Raw genomic sequence first — 7,702 nt, 5'->3', positions numbered from 1 at the left:
ACATCCAGTGATCCTGCATTATTCCCATTTGTTCGCCTTAAAGTAAGAGGCATTGTTGTACTTTTAAATACATTTCTTGCATGTCATTTATTTGGCGCTGAGTGCGAATAATAAGCAGCGGAACATTATCAGGCCATTAAAAGCACTGAACGACAATGAATCCCCTTAACTGAGATATTCACTACATTGACTGTGCTACTCATCCAGAAAGCCTTTATCTCTGTGGGAATTCACCATTGAATTATTCAATATTTTATGTTCGACTATTTCTCTTTTAGCAGAATTGAAAAACTGTCCAATATCCCATATCTGCTGGTGCCTTAAAATTCATTCATGAGAGGGAAATGGAAATGACAGCCATGTTGGCTCTTGGTATGGATCCATCCACCACATTTAGATTAGCATTGTGTGCAACAAAGACGTTTCAGCAGATGATGAATTAAGACAAATCTCACTCAAGATGCTCGTATTTCTAGTTGGTAGCATTATTGCACTTTCTGGCCAAATGTTATATGAGAAAATTGATGCCACCCTCAGGTCTTTACTGTAAATATGAAGCTACAGCCAGTTTTCAGCCAACTCACTGTAGCTTAGGGGGAAACAGTTAACATGGTCCTTCAGTACTAAAAGTCCACCTGGGCCTCTAATGCTTGCTAGTTTACATTTTATATCTTGTTTGGGTTACACTTTACAATGTGGTTCACAAAAATGTGAAGGACAACAAATACATAATCCCTGAATTACTCAGATTCAAGGACCATAACAGACAACAATGAGCAACTACTGGGCAATGAATAGTTAATGTATATTGATGAAATGACATGCTGCTGTCACACTGCAACAAATTGTCTCCTAGAATCTATGTTTTCTATATGAGGAAATGTTCATTGGTGTATTTAACATGTTTTATAATGTATACTGAAAGCATCATGATTTTCCAATTTCCATCAAACTCACAGAGTGCCTGCAGCTTAACTAATGACATGGGTATTCAAGGGACACAAAGGAAAAGACTCAGATACAGACATGGGACGTGGAAGGTATAAAGAATACAAAATAATTTTAATGACTTACTGAAACAGGCTACATGAAACAACCAAAGGCAGCTGGAGCTCTCAGGGAAACAAGGACAACAAAGAGAAGTCCAAAAACAGACAGACGGCTGTGACAGAGGGGGAACACAGAGACTAAGTACACCAGAGAGAAACCAGACAAAGGTGGGATAATCCTGCAGGTGAGACACATAGGAGGGAGACCACAGGAAGTAACACAACCTTTTAAAACAAAATGAAAGATAATAAACACAAAAAACATGGGAAACTCAAAACTCAAACCACCACAGAAAAAAGAAGCACAAGCCCTGACAATTCTGGTTATATTGAGCAGGTGGTGAAGGTTAGAGGGAGACTTTAGTCTGGTTTAATACAGAAGCAGTTCAAACTGACTTTAGGCATCTTGAACTGAATTTCAAAGTGCAAGTAAGTAAAGCTTTATACAGTAACACAGTGCTACATACACAAAAAATATAACCACATTGTTTATTCACTATAAAACAGGGAGAGATGGACCTAATTAAAAAAGAACCAATATTTATTATTATATATACATATTCCAATATGCATTTAGAATGGGGGTGGATAAAAAGCTGAGATTTGAGGTCTGGAGGGGCCCCACCCTCCCTGAACACAGACAGGACTCTGGATGTGAACCCGGTCTCTGGTGTTAGCCTTGTGCTCTTTGTGTTCCTGCTGACCGACACAGCCTCGGTCTTAGTGACTCTGCAGCTGGTTATAAAAGCAGAGCTTCACTCATTCACTCAAATATTTTGAAAATTTTATATTTTTCTCAGAGACAGGGTTTCACTCTGAGCACCTTGTTCATGAGTCATTTCTCATTAACTCTGACTCAGCCTCCGAGCTGTTTGAGGAAGTCATTAATTAGCCACTCATTAATTACAAATGGCCCCTCCAGTGAAGTGACACATCATACTAAGTTATTACTGCTAATCCTCTTAGAAACAAACCTACATACATATTCTGAAATATATGAAATTCACTAATGCACATTCATACTGCACATTTTAAACTATAGTGAACGTCAGATAAACAGTGACTGCAGAAATTGTTAGCCTGGCTACCTGACCCCCCCTGTTTACAGTCTTCATGTGAAGCTAAGTTAATGAGCTAGGCAAACACAAGAGTGACAACAAGGTCCTCATTTAACTTTCAACAAAAAAAACAGCAAAACATTTCACACAATGTCAAACTTTTCAATTATAGACAGATTTTTCCAGATATATCACAATAGATTGATAATAAATACATATGTGCCGTTCCTCCTCCAGTCTGTGATAAAGTTAACGTGCCAAAACAGAGGAATTTCTCCAAAGCACAATCTGTCAGAGCATTCATAATGTTCTGTGTGACAGTTTGAGCTTACTGTGTATTGACGGAGGTAAAGCAGTGCGCCCCTGAACGCTGACATTCATTAGGGTCTCAGAGACTGGTGTAAACATTAGTCAGGAAGTTAAACTAAAAGACTGAGGGCAACAGGAGTTCAGGTCACAAAGAAGCAAGAGGTCAAGTGAGCCAGAGAGATTCACAACCTCTTTCCAAGTCTTTTGTTCCACCTTGGGCTCAGTGCACACCATTAAAACATCTCCTGAGGTAGAGAAGCCTGCGAAGATTAAAGAAGCTCACAATCAAACAGAGCAAAAAAGAAAAAGAAAAAAAAAACGGCAATAAAAATGATACAAAGACCAAAATCGATAAGTTAACTGACTTTGTTAGGCTCAAATTTCTTTTCTTCTGTTACCACTTTAACAGGTAGAGTCACTAACAATAGATTTCTCTTCCACAGCCCATGACTTGGAGCTCCAGGCCCACACCGATGACTGCAGGCTTGTTTGCTGTAATGATGTCAGTCGGTGTAGCCGTGTTTCCATTACCTTACACACTGTGGTGGGAGGAAGTGGGATTTTTCCACAGCTGTCCAGGGCAAAGCTGGAGCACAGGTAAGTCCAAAGACACCCATAGAGAGTTGTAAATTATGGAGAAGTTCGAGGAATTATTTTCATAAAACATAAGGCCTATGGCAACTAATTTGAAATTTGGTACTGGGCCCCTGAAATATTTACAGCCTTTGTGAATTGAAGTGAATTTGTTTTTGAGTATAGGAAATATGTTTTCTGTATTTGTGCATAAAATAATAGATGTTGTACTCAGAATGTAAAGAACCAGAGAACACAACACTGTTTTCACAAGTGATTACCACTCATCAGCTCATCACTATCAGCTGAATGGAAAAGGAGACTCAAACTTTGAGATAAGAGGTTTTTTTCCCCCGGATTGGAAAGGTGTAAATAATAAAACCAATAATGACTGAATTCATTCAGCTGCTTCAGTTTCAGGGTCATGGTACTGTGCGCTGCTACTTGGATACTTGAGTGGAAAAGATCCATTGTTATTGTAAGGAATAATATGTTTGGTTTTCCAGTGACGTAGGCCTGTGTTGGTGAGGAGTTTGTAAAAGCTGTCAGCTTCTCCCTTACACTTTATTTTTCAAATCCCAGCGATTAATTGATCTGACAGACGTAAGTATTCTGTGTCTGTATCAAAATCCTGATGCATCCTATTCACCACAGACCACAGACATCTATTGTTGTACAAAAACGATTAAACTGTTATTGTTAAAAACCCACCAGTGAGTCACACTGTTGCCCTGGGAGACATGCTCCTTATTTACCTCAAACATCAGTTCATTACCATTTAGTAAAACGTTTTGATGCATAATCTGCATTACTCTGCAACTGAAAACACCCCCTCAACAACACTGCACTAATGTTTGCTAAAACAAACAGTGTCTAGATGTTTGGGCTTATTATAAAAGGTTCTGTGAAGTGATTGTAATCATTATTAAAACAGCAGAAAACAACGGTTTTCTTTGTAAAGAAATGATGGTGTTAGAGCATCCTGAGACACGCCCCTCACCCCTGCTGTTTCCTCTGGTAGCCACTCTAGCAGCATGTGCATGTTAGTGCACGTACATGTGTGTGTTAGTGCATGTGAATCATGTGAGTCCCTGTGAGGCTGTGGCTCAGAGTGGGTTGGCCACTATTGGAATCCATTTCCCAGCTCCTGCAGGCCACATTTTCAAGTGTCCTTGGGCATGATACTGAAACTCAATGGCCCCAATTTACCATCAGTGTGGGAATGTGCATGTGCTAGTTGAGGAGGAAAGTTATAAAAATGACAAAGTACCATATTTGGTGTCATTCATGTTGCTTGTAAATGGCAAAAACAATAGTATAATTGGTGCTTTTGATCTGATCAACTTATTATGTTGCACAGACTGTTACTTTTAGTTACATTACTGCCAACTGTTTTGCTTCACTCTTCCCCTCTGTGGTTATTTAGCATAATCGAGTGCTGGCTTAAACCAGTGAGCTACGCGGTCTTGACCGACCTGCCCCCCTGCTGAACATGACGGAGTATTTATCTGCATCTTTGGAAACTGGGCTTTTTTATTTCTCTCCCTCTCCCTCTCTGCTGCGCCTCTCCTTTTATTCTGACCTTCCCTTTCTTGCACCTTGCATGTAAACACACGACTGCAGATCTAAAACAGTAGAGCTATAATATCTGAGCTGGTAAAGTTGACTGTTCAAGGCCAAAGGGAACTGTCCCGGTGCTCCTGATGTGCGGTCCTGTTTTCTCTATCTCTCATGTCCAGTGGGTGACCTGAACTGTGCTTCTTGTAGCAGGCTTTCTGATGGCCACCTTCACTGGACTTCGTTGTAACACCTCTCTGAGTGACCACATTTAGGCAGCTGTGTCTGAAACGCTGGTGGTCTAGTTCATCATTTTGTTGAAAAAAAAGGAATTAATCCACAAGCTGTTTCCAAACATTTGTGACTACCTCAGAGAAGCTTTGCGATGTAGACGGACTAAAATATTGCTGGTTTTTGAACTTGTCACTAAAACAAAAATATCAACAACCTTATCTTCACAAGCCACTTACCGTTAATTACTTTTTCTGTTATTTCATCATCAGGCAATTTAACATAAAAAGGCCTGTTTTATTACGATGTTGAAATGATCATTTAGTCATATCAGCGAAGCCCAAACAGATTCTAATATCATAAACATAATAATGCCTTTAATCAGTGGACCACCACTGGAGAAGATTGTTGTGTTTATTGTTTGCTTTCTATTTCCTCGTGACACAGTCGTAGGTTGGTTGTGTTTTCAAGGCAGCAGCCACCGAGCAGTGAGAGATCAGAGATGCAGCTTAAGAGTTTAAATGATATCAGTTTTCACCTTCACCTGTATAATGAGCTCTGGACACCCACTGGTTACACCACAGAAGAAGAATGTCTAGTTTGTGTCCCACTCTCCCATGTTTCTCTCTCTTAATGAGCTGTTCACTGTGTGATAACATGAGCATAAACTACACAGACACAGAATTTGGCTCTTTTATGTAATCTAAGCACCACATTGTAACTGACTGTGACTGACACAAGATGAGCTCCTAGAATTTCTTGTGCGTTTCAGGGCGATGATGAGATCACAAGACACTTTGCAATCACAGGAATACAAAACCGCTTTGCGAAAAACATGAAATTATTATTTTATTCTCCTGAGAAACAAAGCACCAGACTAATTACACTCGTTGGGTCTTCTGCACCGGCCTCTCTGGGAGTGAGACATATTTAGAAAATAAATACTCATCATTTTAATCCAGCTAAAACAACAGAGAGAGAAATGCTGAATGTTTGACTTGGTGGTCAGGCAGCACATAAAGACTCCCCAGTGATAGATAGTGGTGTCTAATGTGTCTAAATATGACTGTTGTGTATTTGTGTTGTGTGTCTTTGTAAGAGATAGGCTTTTTCTTTTGCCACAGTGTCAAACCGAGTCGCCAGCAGACTGCAGCCGGCTGAAGCTACTCCAGTTAACGTTGCCAGCTGCCCTGAGGCCAGTTTAACCTGAGAGGGGGAGATGCACCTGTACAACATTAAGCTGGGATTGCGGCGCTCAAGCTCACTAAATCTCTGTCCACTCAACAGGTATTAAACCCCAAGCAGTGGAGCGCCACACAGGGGGCTGCGCACATCTCCCCTCCTCCCTGCTGATGAGCCGGTGCCTCCCCATCCCGCCTGGCAGTGTTGTTGGTAGTCATGCAAAGAAAACTGGTGGTGCAGTCACTCTGCAAATGATTGCCACGCAGGGCATTCGGTGTCTGTGTCGAGGGGAGCAGGTTGTGTCTCTTGACATTTCAGATTCGTCAGCATACATCAACTGAACATGTTTTTAAATCTGCTTCCCTCCTCACACGTAAACATCAGTGTGTTTGTATGACAGAGCGGGCGTATTTAGGTGACCCAGGCCCGGTGCGGTTGTTCAATCCATCCACCGGAGAATAATGTACACGCTGCATGCTGAATGGTTTTGATTACGAAGCAATCTGTTACTCACGTTGCATGGTTCATGGCAAAACCCTGCAAACATCCTGCCATATATCAAACAACTCTCAGAATCTGCTTGGCCACTCACAGATGTCCAAATTGCTCTTTCATCCTGTTTATCTGGAAATGTATCTCTGATTTACTCTGGTGGCTAAATTATAGGCCCATATGTTTATATCCACAAGCTGTGATTGATTATTTTTCTAAGCCCTTTATCCCTGAGGCAGTTTGGGGAATATAGACTCTTTTTTTGTTCCCCAGCACAACAAAAATATATTTATCTAATGTCTTTATTCTGAAACCTTTAAATTTGAATTTATTGTTCTCATACTGCCAAGCTTGTTCCCAGTGAAAAACGATTGTATATCCCAGAAAACACTGTGCTGCACAGTGTAATAACACACATTTCTTCCCTGTGCTGCTCTCTCTATACCATAATGCTGCTGCTTCCCCTCCTCTCTGTGCACCTTTCATCAGCAGAAACACTGTTTAGCCATCAGGATGCTGGTTAGCAGGTAGTGATTGATGGGGTGTGGTGGTCACGATGAAAGGAGGTCAAAGCCACAAGGGTCACATTCTTCTCCTTCTGTCTGTGGCTCTTTATCTCTAATCACCGTCACTCCTATATGCACAAGCACACACCCACCCACATACACACACACCCACACACACACTCTCTCTCTCTCACACACATATGTATAATAATAATATAATAATAGATTTTATTTGTATGGCGCGCACTCAAGGTCGCCTAAATGTGTGTGTGTGTGTGTGTATATATGTATATACATATATATATATATGTGTCTGTTAATTTGACTTTCCTTGGTATTCTTATATGTCTTTTTTGACATACAATTTGTAAATGGGGCAGCTGGGTCCAAAATAATTAGGTAATCATATGCAGATATTTTTAGAGTGAGGAGGAAATGCCATGAGTTATTAGATTAGGACTTAAAAGATAAAAGACAGAAAAAACAATTAAGGGAAAAGATAAAGTAGGAATCCATTTGTGTGTTTAACATTGCCAAAGAAAGCCGTACAAGCTGGAAACCAGCTTTGTTTTATGTAAGTCCAGAAATCTCTACAAGCAGAGCTTTCCTCACATGCTTGAACACACAAACCCTCACAAAGATGAAATGGGAACAGAGCAAAATGCCCATTCCCATGTGCTTCACATTTTTATTAACTATGGCTGCCCTCACTGCAGCTCATTACAGCCCATATAGTGGAGTGAAA

The 7,702-nt window shown here is 40.5% G+C and overlaps 1 long non-coding RNA gene across 1 annotated transcript; it reads left to right on the top strand.

Moving 5' to 3' along the window:
• Window positions 1-2,856: 2,856 nt before the first annotated feature.
• LOC146990082 (uncharacterized) lies at window positions 2,857-6,233 on the top strand. Its single transcript, XR_015035033.1, has 3 exons — window positions 2,857-3,013; window positions 5,902-5,972; window positions 6,065-6,233. It is a non-coding gene; the product is annotated as an uncharacterized LOC146990082 (long non-coding RNA).
• The last annotated feature ends 1,469 nt before the right edge of the window (window positions 6,234-7,702 follow it).

Source organism: Trachurus japonicus, chromosome 3, assembly GCF_045865225.1.
Source record: "Trachurus japonicus isolate A0001 chromosome 3, Traja_1.0".
Lineage (NCBI taxonomy): Eukaryota > Metazoa > Chordata > Actinopteri > Carangiformes > Carangidae > Trachurus > Trachurus japonicus.
This window is presented reverse-complemented; position numbering and strand designations above follow the sequence as displayed.